At 34.4% G+C, this 14,068-nt stretch overlaps 2 long non-coding RNA genes across 2 annotated transcripts; one reads left to right on the top strand and one right to left on the bottom strand.

Annotated features, from left to right (window-relative positions):
* Positions 1–432: 432 nt before the first annotated feature.
* On the bottom strand, positions 433–1,222 carry LOC138857619 (uncharacterized). The gene is made up of 2 exons (XR_011396782.1): positions 1,106–1,222; positions 433–871 (listed from the first exon to the last, which is right to left on the bottom strand). It is a non-coding gene; the product is annotated as an uncharacterized lncRNA (long non-coding RNA).
* A 310-nt stretch (positions 1,223–1,532) lies between these two features.
* Positions 1,533–3,302, top strand: LOC118682379 (uncharacterized). The gene is made up of 4 exons (XR_011396781.1): positions 1,533–1,634; positions 1,698–2,070; positions 2,130–2,464; positions 2,522–3,302. It is a non-coding gene; the product is annotated as an uncharacterized lncRNA (long non-coding RNA).
* The last annotated feature ends 10,766 nt before the right edge of the window (positions 3,303–14,068 follow it).

Raw genomic sequence — 14,068 nt, forward strand, 5'->3', positions numbered from 1 at the left:
GACAGAGGTAACCAATTCATTACTACACTTGCAAAATTGCGTCGAGGAGGCTAAGAATGTTTGGAGCACACCAACTTAAAGAAAATAACGGCCAACACTGCTATTAATACGCAGAGGACTGTCATCTCGTAAGTTCGAGAATACGTAAATGTCTACTATGAGAAGCCCGATTTATGAATGCTGTGCTGCAGTTCTACGGCTTGCAAAATGACTTAAGCCCCACCAATTTTACAACAAAATTAAAAATGGCGGAAAGTGGGGCTAAAGTCATTTTCGTGGGGATTAATTATTTTTTTTTAGTGGGGATTCTGTCATGTAAGAACCCCCACGTTTGGTGGGGCTTAATTCATTTTGATTGGTGGGGATAAAAGCATTTTCGTGGGGTTTAATTCATTTTAATTCCGTGATCTTTTATAAAAATAAAACAAACAGTTAGCAACGTAAAAATATAATACTTTTCAAATTTTATTTAATTGTTTTGCTTTCTTTCTCCATATTTTCGTAAGTCTCCGTTACAAAAAACTATTTGATTAAGTATAACATTATAGCTATAGTACTTGTGAGCGTTTGGAGAATTTTCAAGCTATAAGAGTAAATCTGATATTTTTTTGTAGTGAGTTTTTGTGAACGGTATCCATCGTATTAGTTGAAAGAGTTGCGACTCGCTGATTCCATTAACGAAAGCAAAAACACAAACTATTAATTGCGGCTTATAACTTTTTTTCCCAAAAAAAGGATCAATTATAAATCCAGGAACATGAGGAAAGTTTATAGTATCGCTTTTATTTAGTAAGATCTTCCTTGCGTTTATACGATTATTCTCTATTTGTTTCAATTTTTCTATATTTATTTTTATGCTGAATACGCAGAACTGTTTTTAAAAATCACTCTATTAAGATTGAATTGTCAAAGATTTTTCCTTTTACGAAAGGTTAAAATCACTAATAGTGCACATTTCGTAAAAGGAGAAACCATAATTTTGTAAATTATAAAATAATAGAAGGGAATTTTTCCTTTTACGAAAGGATAAAATCACAGTGTACATTTCGTAAAAGGAGAAACCATAATTTTGTAAATAATCATATAATAAAAATCCATCTCTTACAGCTATTTTTTCATGGGATAGTGAATTTCCTGCTGGGGTTTTTTTTGCATTCAATAATAGAGCGCAAACTAACTGTTAAACCGGTTTTGCATTCAATTGTCGAATAACTATGTTATCACATTACATTATATTATGCAAATTTAGTTGTTATGAAATCTTGAAGCGAATAACGCGACGTGATAGAAACAAGACTTTAAACTATGAACACGTGGTTGGAAAAAGAATAAATAGCAAATTGTTATATGTTACAGAGGAAAAACAATTATATTCCAAAAAAAACTATTAAAAAAGAAAAATATTTTTATGCTTGTTACGTGAAAACATGCAAAGCGAGGGTGTTTTTGAATAGTGAGGTGTGTTATAAGGTTAAAGATTTCATTGATCATAATCATGAAACTCAGGAGGATACGTACAGGGAATTAAAGATTATGAATAATATGAAGACATCCTGTATGGGAATACATCAAGATTCCACTGAACCGAGCGTTCTTGGAAGCATACGAAAAATATTTCAAAGTACTTGCGTTGAGTAGGTTCATTTTTATTATTATTATTTATTTTAATTAATTACCTCATAATCTCATAATTTCAGATACCCGGTGGAAACAAAAGATATTGATTTTTATAAACTCCAACGAAATTACCAAAAACCGGCAAATAAGCAATTTCTAATTTCTCCTAAAACACCAGCTGATGTTATCAAAGTATTTTAAGCTATAGTAACTTTGAAAAAATTTGGGTATACAAAACATACCGGCGATGATGCCTCAACATTTTTTAAGATATGCTGTGATGCAAAAGACTTTGCCTATTGTTTGTTTTGTTCTGACAAAATAATAAATCTAATGAAAAAAAATATTCCTTCAAATGTAGACAGAAAAATACTGGTTGATGCAACATTTTCTGTTTTACCTATTGGTAGCTTCAAACAGCTTTTAATTATTCACATTGAATATTTTGAAACAGTATGTTGATAATAATATTCAATTTGATAAATTATAAATATTTTTTTTGTTTTCCTCAGGTGTTTCCTGCTATATTTGTTCTTATGAACAAGAAAACAAAAAAAAGTTACGAACATGTGTTTAACTATATTAATACTAATGTGGTAAAATTAGACGGAGCGGTGTTTATGGCGGATTTTGAAATTGGATTGTGCTATAAAAAAAATATTAGAACATTCTAAGCTATTCGGGTGCTGGTTTCACTATTGTCAAGCAGTACGAAGAAATATTGCTAACACAAGAGACTCACATTGTTAATTGCTTTTCCACCATCAAAGAAGAAATTGCCACTTTCGACCACTTGTTTAAATTTGAATTTTTTTTAAAATACTTTGAAGAGCAATGGCTAAAAAAAGTAAGTTGTTTTACATTAAATTGTTTTTAAAAATTATAAATATTCGAAATATTATAGATTGGTCCAAGAAATCTTTCGGTCTTTGGACATAAGATCCGTACAACATCAGCTGTAGAATCGTATAATGATGTGCTTGCCAAAATAATCCCAAAACAAGGGAATTTTTTCAAATTTGTCGGACAGTTACAAATGGAGGAGTATTGCAAAAGTAGGGAATTAGAATTGGTTATCAACAGCGATGGTGCTTTAGGGAAACCAAAAAGAAAAACAAAGGAAAACGTTATGAGAGCAAATCTAATTGCTAAAGCGGAGACGGACCTGCTTAATGGACTCATAACCGCTACGAGTTTCTTGGATAGAATGGTCTTCTCTAGAAACAAAATAGTAACTGATATGGAGCCCTTTGAAAGACATAAAGTAAAAGGTTTAGAATATATGGAAGTAGAATCTGAAGTCGAAGAAGAATCCAATGCCACGGAAGAAGGTGGAGCAAATCCTCCACTGATATGCATAATTTGTTTGGAAAACAAACCTAATATTTTGCTTTTGCCATGCAAACATTTAAAATTGTGCAGTGACTCCACATCTAAAATAGAAGCAGAGAGTGTGGCAAACAATTTTAATAAATTTAAATGCCCTTTTTGTCGTCAAGATGTTGACGAATATTTACATCTTTTTATTTAATTATTTTCTTTTTCTCACATTTTCATATTTTCATTAAATCTTTACCATTTTCTTTTTAAATATTACATGCATATGTATAATTGAATTTTTGTTAAAATTTTGATTTAAAAACTTGAAGTTCAAAGTAAGCAAAATAAATTAAGAATGAAGTAAAGTGGGGCTAAAGTCATTTTTGTGGAGAGTAATTCCTTTTTTTTTCGTGGGGATTCTGTCATGTAAGAACACCCACGTTTGGTGGGGCTTAATTCATTTCGATTGGTGGGGATAAAATCATTCTCGTGGGGTTTAATGCATTTTTTATCGTTTTACCATATATAGTTATGCATAATTTAATCATAACTGATGATAATAATATATATAATTATACTAGCAAACCTGGCGAACCCCGTTTCGCCACCAGATGGCTTTGTTTTATGTAATATTTCGTTTGGTGATTAAAAGATGAAGAACATTTTTTTTTTGTTTTATATTTGGAAAGGAAAAATTTTATTTCATTTAAAATGAAAAATGAAGTGTTATTTAGTTGAACTTCTCTAAGTAAATGAAAGTGGATCCAAAGTAAATACTGAATCGAAGCGTTATACGTGTCCGCAAATTATCCGTTTCATTGAAGTGCTCTTTGGAAAACCACATTTTTTGTTTTTTGGTCTGACGTTAACACAAACAAAGCGGATGGTTTCCCAACTCGTGAACACGCAACGTATAACTGCCCATGTGAAAAACAATGATTTTCTAAATTTATCCCGCAAACACTAAGCGATTGGCCATGCGACTTGTTAATTGTCATTGCGAACGCAAGGCGAACTGGAAATTGCAATCGTTTGAAGTCAAACGGAAGATCAGTCGAAATATATACATTTTCACCTGCGTACTTTCCGTTAATAATGGTTGCTTCAATCAAATTCGGCATAAGTCTTTTTACCGAAAATCGAGTACCGTTGCAAAGTCGCGGCGGATTCAAATTACGCAATATCATAATAACTGTACCAACTTTGAGTTGCAAGTTATGTGGTGGAAATCCTGGTAACTCCAGAGAGTTCAAAAACTCCGTTGGATAATTTACTACATCATCGGGATTTGTTATGGAATCAACGGAATTGTATGTCACCAAATCGCCAGCAATTTTTGATTGAATGGTGAAACTCAGTGCCTGTGCATCATTATTCTTTGCGGCAAGAATTGCTCGTTGACTTAACCAAGCATAATTCTGATAATTCGCACTAATGGTTTGGAAAACATTTTCAAAAATAGCTAATTGAGAGTCTACAAATCGGCAAAAGTCGTTGGTAAGAGTAATTAATCCAGATGTCGCATCAACTCTGACTTTTCCATTTCCAACAGCTAACAATTGTTTGGAAAATTGTGCAGCAATTCGATCATTTTGAAGTTGAACTCTCATATTAGTGGTCCATAAAGGTGATGCCTTCAGGCAAGCATTCAATTCATCTGCAGCCGTTGCACGGGGAATTACTGGCAACGTCTGCCTGTCAACAATAATTGCAGCAACATCATTAACGGTGGGTGCATTGAATCTTCGCACATGTTTACCTGTTGGGGTACAATCAGCATTTTGACAAATTTGTGCGTATCCGATGGCATTCGTTCCAATGCTGTTTTGAACATATTAACCACAGCATTATTAGCGTGAAAAAATGCTTGTAACTGTTCAATAATTCGTCTCTTTAACTGTTGTGTTCCCTGTATATTGCACCGCTCATTCAGCTGATCGACCATCGACGAAATGAAATATATTTGCAGAAATTTATGCGGTTCATCTGGTGTTGGCACCATTGAACCATGCAAATGATATATTTGTCCTTGTATCTGTAATTGCAAACAATCATTTGTTGAAGAATACGGTGTAACTTATGATCGTGTGATGGTGTTTTTTTTTTGTCATGCGAAAGCAGGTATTGTATTCAAGGATGTGTTGAAGAAAATGGCTGGAATCGGGATCACTTCCATCGAACAATGGTTTCAGTGGCTGTGGTGGTGTAAGTAATGGATCCAGTTTGACTTTTCCACTTGCGCAGCACAATCCAGCCGTTTCTCTTTTGAACTTTAACTTGCAATATCGGCATATAGTCGTCATTGGTCCAATATCTAAGTTTGCATCATCACTGTAGTTCGCAGTGGGATCAGATTGGAATGCCAAGCGATTGTATGATGCCAATGATCTTCGTGTGCTCACGCGTTGTCTCAATCACACGTGTGGCTGGCTTGCATGCTTGTGCGGCGGCCGATGTTGGCACGTCGTCCTCTAGGCATTTTGGACTATGGATAGAGTGGTGAATTTAACCTCAAATGCACGCTCCACATAATTTATACAGTTCAACTTACCACCTTAAAGACAAATGCCTGTTGTTGAAATTGAATAAAAATTTGCACAATACACGTGATTGATTTGATGGTTTCCAATTGAAATGTTAGTTCCAATTGTAATGAACGAATAACTTATTTTTCACAATTTCACAGTGAACACAATACCGGTTTGTCACATGAAATTAATTGAGCAGAGAACAATGAGTAGCTGTCAAACAATGTATCACGCACCGGCGCCATCTACTTAAAATATTGGTTTGTAGTACATGCTATGTATCACAGATGGCGCTGTATGTGAAAAAAGATTTTCCCGCCTTTCTGTTAAAATATTTCCTGAATTTTCTTTCTATAAACCTCACGGAGCCCGAGACCTTTCCAACGAATACAAAACCGTGGAAATCGGTTCGTGCGTTCTGGAGTTATAGCGTCAGGAAGGAAAACCCGACTTATTTTTATATAATAGATTAAAATGGTCCGACACAACAAGAAGTGAATATCATGATCGACTCAGGCGCTACAAACAACTGCATATCAAAACAAAAAAATGCAGAATAGGTAAGAGTATATCAATAGATCCTGTATGGACAAAATCAATGAATGGACATTCCATCATGACTAGTAAAAAAAAATACATCTGTTATGCCATGATTTACCATTTTTTGAACTAGAAGATATTAAAGATTTTGATATGATAATACGATTTTGTGGATTGAAAAAATTAAATGCAGAAATAGATTTCACGTCGCTACAATTAAAATATACAAATAAAAACAAAAATCAAAAAATAAATTACACAAATGATAATAAAGATTATGACGAGGAGATTAGAGAAATAATTAGGAGAAATAATAAAACAGAAAAGTTACCATTTACCACAACGATAGAAGCAACCATTAGGACAGAAAATTAACCTGTTTGGACGAAACAATACCAATATCCGTATGCAGATAAATATTTCGTCAATTTAGAAATAAAAAAATTATTAAAGAATAATGTAATACAACCTAGTAGAAGTCCTTATAACTCACCAGTTTGGACAGTACCAAAAAAGGGTATAGATGAAAATGGAAAACCCAAGAAAAGATTAGTGATAGATTTTCAAAAATTAAATTCAAAAACTATAACAGATAGATATCCTATTCCGGATATAAACATGACAATACAAGCATTAGGTAAAGCTAAATATTTTTCCACGATAGATCTAGAAGCAGGATTTCACCAAATTATGATAAAACAAGTAAGGAAGGGCTAAGTTCGGATGTAACCGAACATTTTATACTCTCGCAAAGTCAAATAGTATACTCGTTTGACATTTCTTTGTGGATTGACTGATATTTTCGGTAGAAGGTCAACTATAGGCACTGGGGTCCACATATTTAGTACTTAGGGGCTTAAACAGTTTTGGTTCGATTTAGACAATTTTTGGCCACAAGGTGGCATACTTTAATCGCATTATTCACGCAAAGTTTTATCCCGATACAGTCATTGTTGCCTGATTTGCATAGTGGAAAGTGAAAAAATCAGATGGAATTTAAAATGGTGTTATATGGGAAGTAGGCGTGGTTGTTGTCCGATTTCGCCCATTTTCGCACTATGAACGTTATGCACCGAATTTGGTTGAAATCGGTTAAGCAGATCTCAAGATATGGGTTTTCAACTAAAAGTGGGCTGTAGCACGCCCACTGTCTAATTTTGAAAGCGGTTCCTATAAAGTCATCTCATACCATCCCAGAGATAAAATTTAATGTCTCTGGCGTGTTTAGTGCTTGAGTTATCGCGCTTTTAGTAGTTTTTAACAGTACCGTTATATGGGGAGTGGGCGGAGTTGCCACCCGATTTCAACTATTTTCACACCGTCAATAGAAGTGCTAATTGCTAATTTGCTTCCAGTGAATTTTGTTATTATAGCATTAGCGGTTTAGGAGATATGCACATTAAACCTATTAGAGGCGGGACCACGCCCACGCAAATTTTAACTGCAGATGCCCCTCCCTAATGTGATCCTGTGTACCAAATAACAGTCTTGTATCTTATTGCGGAGCTTAGTTATGGAAATTTATTTGTTTTTGATTACTGGCGTTTTGTGGGCGTGGCAGTGGTCCAATTACGCCTATCTGCAATACCAACCGTCTCACGGTACCAAGAAACATGTCTACCAAGTTTCATAAAGATATCTCAATTTTTACTCAAGTTAGAGCTTGCACGGACGGACGGACAGACGGACGGACGGACAGACAGTCACCCGGATTTGAACTCGTCTCTTCATCCTGATCATTTATATATATATAACCCTATATCTAACTCGATTAGTTTTAGATGATACAAACACCCGTTAGGTGAACAAAACTATTATTCTCTGTAGCAACAGGTTGCGAGAGTATAAAAAGAAGATAGGGAAAAACAGCATTTTCCGCATATGAAGCAATATATGAATTCATACGAATGCCTTTCGGATTAAGATATGCACCCTCAATTTTTCAAAGATGTGTTGATGATATTCTACGGGAATATATACACAAATTTGCGTTTGTATATATAGGCGACGTGTTAATATATTATTCGACACCTGAAGAACATATTAAACACATCCAAATAATAGTAAGCGCATTACATAAAGCAAATATGAAAATCTCTGATGAAAAATCACACTTCTTTAAAAATCAAGTCGAGTATTTAGGACATATAATAACACATAATAGGATAACAGTAGACCCAAAGAAAGTAGAAACATTAGACAAGTATCCGATACCTCAAACTCTGAAAGAATTAAGGTCATTTTTAGGTATTGCGGGATATTATAGGAAATTTATACAACGATATAACAAAATAACAAAACCTTTAACCATACATCTACAAGGAGAAAATGGTATAACAAGTAAAAAAATGTCAGCTAAGAAAAAAATTAAAATAGATAAAGAAGCTATAAAAGCTATACAAACAATTAAAACGAAATTAAAAGAACAAGTTGAACTATTTCAACCAGATTTCTCAAAACCTTTTGACTTAACTACAGATGCGAGTAATTTCGCCATGGGAGGAGTTTTATTACAAGAAAAGAAACCTATATTTTTTATATCAAGAACAAGCACTCGACACGTAGTTCACCAAACGAAAACTATACATACCCAAAACAAATGGTAATTCATTTAAGAATCAAATCATATTAAAGAAAACTAAACGAAATAAAAAATAAACACAAACAACTTTTCCAAAGTATCACAGACATATTATTGAATATCAAAACACTGACTATCTAACAAAAACCTTAAAAGAAATTTTTACACCTAATTTCAATAACGCGATTAAAATTGATGAGCAAGAACTATTCACAATAAAATCACTACTAAGTAAACATTTTCTAAACTACAAGCTCTTTATAGCACAAAATCTAGTCGAGGACATAACAGACAAAAACAAGCAATTGGGAGTTATAACAAATACACATAACCGAGCGCATAGAAATGAGAAAAATAACGCGATGGAAATTAGACAACAATATTTTTGGCCCGATATGGCGAAACAAATCAAAAACTTTGCACGAACTGTTCAAATTGTTATGAACAAAAATACGAAGGTAGACCAACAAAACAACTGATAGGGAGAACACCAGCAACAAATCTACCAGGAGAATCTATAAGTATGGATATATTCCACATAGGGAATAGAACATATATAACTAGTATGTGTAGGTACTCAAAATATTTATTAATGAGAGAAATAGCAGATAAAGTCACCACCGTAGACAAATTAGAAGAAATTCTCACACTTACATACCCATATTGTAGAAACCTACAAACCGACAATGAGAGTATATTCACATCGATAACTTATATGTCACTATACCGACGACTGCATATAACACATAATCGTACGCCAACAGCTCATTCGACATCAAACGGTTCAGTTGAACGCTTACATAACACACTGATAGAAATCGCAAGAACATTAGCTAAACAAAATAACACCGATCCAGTTACGGAAATATTTAACGCAGCATACGAGTATAATAGGACAATACACTCGGCGACAAAACAAAAACCAGTGGAAGTATTTTTCAATAGGAAGAATTATCCGGAAATAAAACAATTTATTGAAAAAAACAAAGACAAAGTTTTAGAATATCATAATAAAAAAAGAACACAAAAAGTTTATGAACCAAAACAAATAATTTACGCACTGTCAAAACGACGTACAAAAACGGAACAAAAATATTTAAAATACATAGTTATAGAAAACCGTGAGGACACAGTTTTAGTAGAGAGAGCTGGAAGACATCATGTCTTACATAAAGATAATATTCGTAACACTCCTATTGAATTTAATAATAAACATAAAAGCATACACAGTGAGCAATCTTAAAAATAAAAAATTTATCTTCACCGAAACTGACGACACATACCTATATGAAGATACCGAATATTTATACCATTTATTTAATTTAACGACAATAATGGAAAAATATAAACAGATAGAATATAGATCATTTGGCAGGACACAACAGGATATCATAAACGAGAATCTCAAATTTAATTGAACAAACTATTTCACACTCAATACAAAAAAGATCAATAAACATTTTAGGGACTATAATAAAATTTATAACTGGGACTCCAGATCATGACGATCTTATTGAAATAAAAACACGTTTAAATGAAATAATAGAAAATAATAATCAACAAAGAGTATTAACTCACACTTTGAACAATTAGTCTCAAAGGTTGATCCTCAATCAATCTCAACATATCATATCAGAAACTTTAAAGGAATTAGAAACCCTATTCGAAACTATAAATTCTGTAAAGACAGGAAATTACTTGTCTAAATCTTTAAATTTAAATGATATAAAACAAATAATAAAAAACGAAAAATTAGATATTCCAGTTTTAAATGTAATGGAATACTCTACAATAAATGTAATTAAAGTTAAGGATAAATATGTAATCATTTATAAATATCCTTTAATAACGCAAAAATGTAAATTATTTAAAATAACATCGTTAAGCTATCTACATGGCAAATATACATTAGACAAATATAATATATAGCTCAATGTAATATAAATAATTATTCAAGAGTAAAAGAATGTAAACAATCACTAAATAGTTTTATATGTAAAACTAACAAGGATAATGAATGTATTTCGAAATTAGTGCTAAAAGAAAAAGCAAATTGTAAAACTATTGAAGAAACAAATGCAAATATCACAATATTAGATTATGGTAATATAATATTAGATGGAAAATATGAAATTAATAACGAAACTATTGAGGAGTAAACTTGATCCAGTTTAATGACACCATTAAAATAAATGGACGAAAGTACACAAACATACAGGATACAATTAAGCAGATAATCCAACATGAAGGCATCATAACAATTGATGAAGTAATCAACTCCAATGAAGAAACTAATTTACGAATATCCGGAAGTTACATAAACTACTCATTCCAATTTAAGATCACCCGATCCAAACTTTATGCTACACAATCACAACCTTTGGAATTATAATCCTGATAATTTGGACACTACTCAAATTAATCAAACTACGACAAGTTACTCAAGAAAGAAAGAAACTACACGAACTTCAACAACTCACAGCCACCTTTAGTGACAGCCACCCTCAGTGCACAATAAGCACTTGTTTACAAGAAATAATACAATTAGACTTTAGACCTAAGCCACAAAACATGAATATGTTATCAACTTAACGAATAATATAAGGTATATCTCCCTTCCGCTTTTTTGCTCTTTATTCAATGCTTTATAAAAAGTGTTACAGTGATCGGATTTAGTTAAAATATGCGCCGTTTTGTTCGATGAACTGTTTCCATCTAGACGGCGACTTCATAATACCTTCCTCGTAGAAGCCCCCCTCCTTTTTTGCGAAGAATTCGGACAGCCACTTTTCACAAGCCTCTTTTGAGTTCAACTTCACACCACCAAGGGCGTTCGCCATGGACAGGAACAGGTGGTAATCACTTGGCGCTACGTCCGGGCTATATGGTGGATGCGATGAAACCTCCCATCCGAGCTCCCGTAGCTTCTGACGAGTCATCAACGAAGTGTGTGGTCTGGCGTTGTCCTGGTGGAACACTACACCCTTCCTGTTGGCCAATTCTGGACGCTTCTGGTCGATCGCCTGCTTCAAGGGGTCCAGTTGTTCGCAGTAGATGGTAGAATTAAGCGTCTGGCCATATGGGAGCAGCTCATAGTGGATGATTCCCTTCCAATCCCACCAAACACACAGAAAAACCTTCCTGGCCGTCAATCCCGGCTTGGCCACTGTTTGGGACGATTCACCGGCCTTCGACCACGACCGTTTTCGCTTGATATTGTCGTATGTGATCCATTTTTCGTCGCCAGTCACCATCCGCTTCAAGAATGGGACGAGTTCGTTCCGTTTCAGCAGCATATCGCAGGCGTTGATTCGGTCCAGAAGGTTTTTTTGCGTCAAATTATGCGGCACCCAAACATCAAACTTTTTTTTGTATCCAGCCTTCTGCAGATGGTTCAAAATGGTTTGGTGACTAACTCCCATCTCCTGGGCGATGTCACGAGATGCCATATGCCGGTCTAACTCGATGTATTCCATGATTTGATCGGTATTTCTCGTCACAGGTCTTCCGCCGGCTGGCTTATCCATGGTGTCGTTTTCACCGGCTCTGTATCGTCGAAACCATTCCTCCGCGGTTCGAAGTGATAGAGTACCATCCCCCAAAACACCGCTAATCTCACGGAACGTTTCTCTAACGGATTTGCCTTTAACGAAGGAAAACTTTAAAATAGCGCGAATTTCGGCGTTAGTGAACTCCATGTTTACACGTCTATAACTGTTGAACGCAATATCCAAACTAATCATGCATAGCGTTGTTTTGTAGGTTATGTCAAGACCTTTCAAATTATGTATAGTGTTGCCAGATACGAGCTCTGTAGCGCTTTGTACATAGCCGCGAAATTCAAAAGACAAAAAAGCGGAAGGGAGATATTTGACAACCTTATATATTATAACCCATATGATAATACGAAAACCTGTTCATTAAGTATGTGAATTTCTAAGAATAAAGATCATATTCTGCAAAAGAAAATATATATTTTTTAACCATTCATAAGTATATGAATTAACTCGCGCGCTGCTCTATACCATATGTACATATGTGTGTATGACTTTACTCAACAAAAAATGCATACACAAACTTTCATAAATCCTTGCAGATAAGAGAGCCGACACGTTCGAGAGCGCCCTAAATCAGCCATTACCTGTAGCAAACGATCCTGTTTCGAGAGCCTTTGTGAAGAAGCAAACATAGACCCTGGGGAATTGCGAACAATATATGTATGCCGAAATACAAAAATAAGTGGCAGCAACCTAGGAACGCATCTTTTATAAAAAAAGTCGTCGAAGCATTATTTCCGACACATGATCCTATTTCCTATGCTAAGCGAAACTAAGTCACAGAACTATTGGCTACTGCGAGAAAAAATCAAAATCTCCAAAGTGCCTGGAAAAGAAGGTAAACCAAATAGAGCCCTAAAAGAATCCATGACTCTAAGACCCAGTTTGTTTGTTAAAATGTACAATACATTTACAATTGAAAAAGTGTTTCCCGACCCGTGGAAGGTACAGCGTTTGGTTCTACTCCCAAAACCAAAAAAGGCACCTGAAGAGCTTTCATCATATCGACCTCTGTGCACGATCGACAAATGTAAAGTGTACGAAAGCGATATATGAAACCGCTTAGAATTAGCAATCCAAAAAGCAGTCCCCAATACCTCATAAATACCTGGTGTTGAGAATACATCAAGCAAAATGAGTGAAACTAATCGCTTATGCGGATGATCTCATAGTAGTAGAAGTGATCAAATGCAATGACGATATTGGACGTTATACTAAAATTTAGGGAACACTTGGAAAACACGATATATAAAGCAAAAAAATCGCAATTGCTTTATTTAAAATGATGGCAAATAGCCAACGATACGGCTTCAATATGGATCGCTAGGCATAAAATTATATGCTAAACCAAAAAGAGAAGACTTTGCTTGTATAAAAGTTTTTTGTTATGTATGGACAGGTTTGACATTAGTCCAATTAGCCATTCCATTTTTAACAATTTCAGGTTAAGTTCAATCCTTTTCATCTTAAAGTGCTCCTGCCAGCATAATTTAACATCGAGCGTAATGCCAAGATATTTGACGGTAATGGCATATGGTATACAGACATCAAAAATACTTATATGTTGATGAGTAATTATTTTTTTCGTGAAATTCACACGAACCGACTTGCAACAGTTTAGTGTTATTCTCCATTCCTTAGTCCATTTGACTCCGAAACTGTTTTCGACGCATGGTATTGCGTATCATCAGCAAAAGTTGCAGTCATACTGATTGGTGCTAACGGTAAATTTCTAGTATACAAATATACAAAAGTGGTCCTAAAATACTTCCCTGCGGTACGCCTGATTCAATTTATTTTAGTTTGGAGTATTCATTCAATTGTTTTACAAGGAAAACTCTCGAGGTGGTATACGATTCTAGCAGGGCAATATACTCAACCGGAAAACATGTGTAACTGTTTAAATACTTCTGATGTTATTAGAT

This window comes from Bactrocera oleae, chromosome 5 (genome assembly GCF_042242935.1).
Source record: "Bactrocera oleae isolate idBacOlea1 chromosome 5, idBacOlea1, whole genome shotgun sequence".
Lineage (NCBI taxonomy): Eukaryota > Metazoa > Arthropoda > Insecta > Diptera > Tephritidae > Bactrocera > Bactrocera oleae.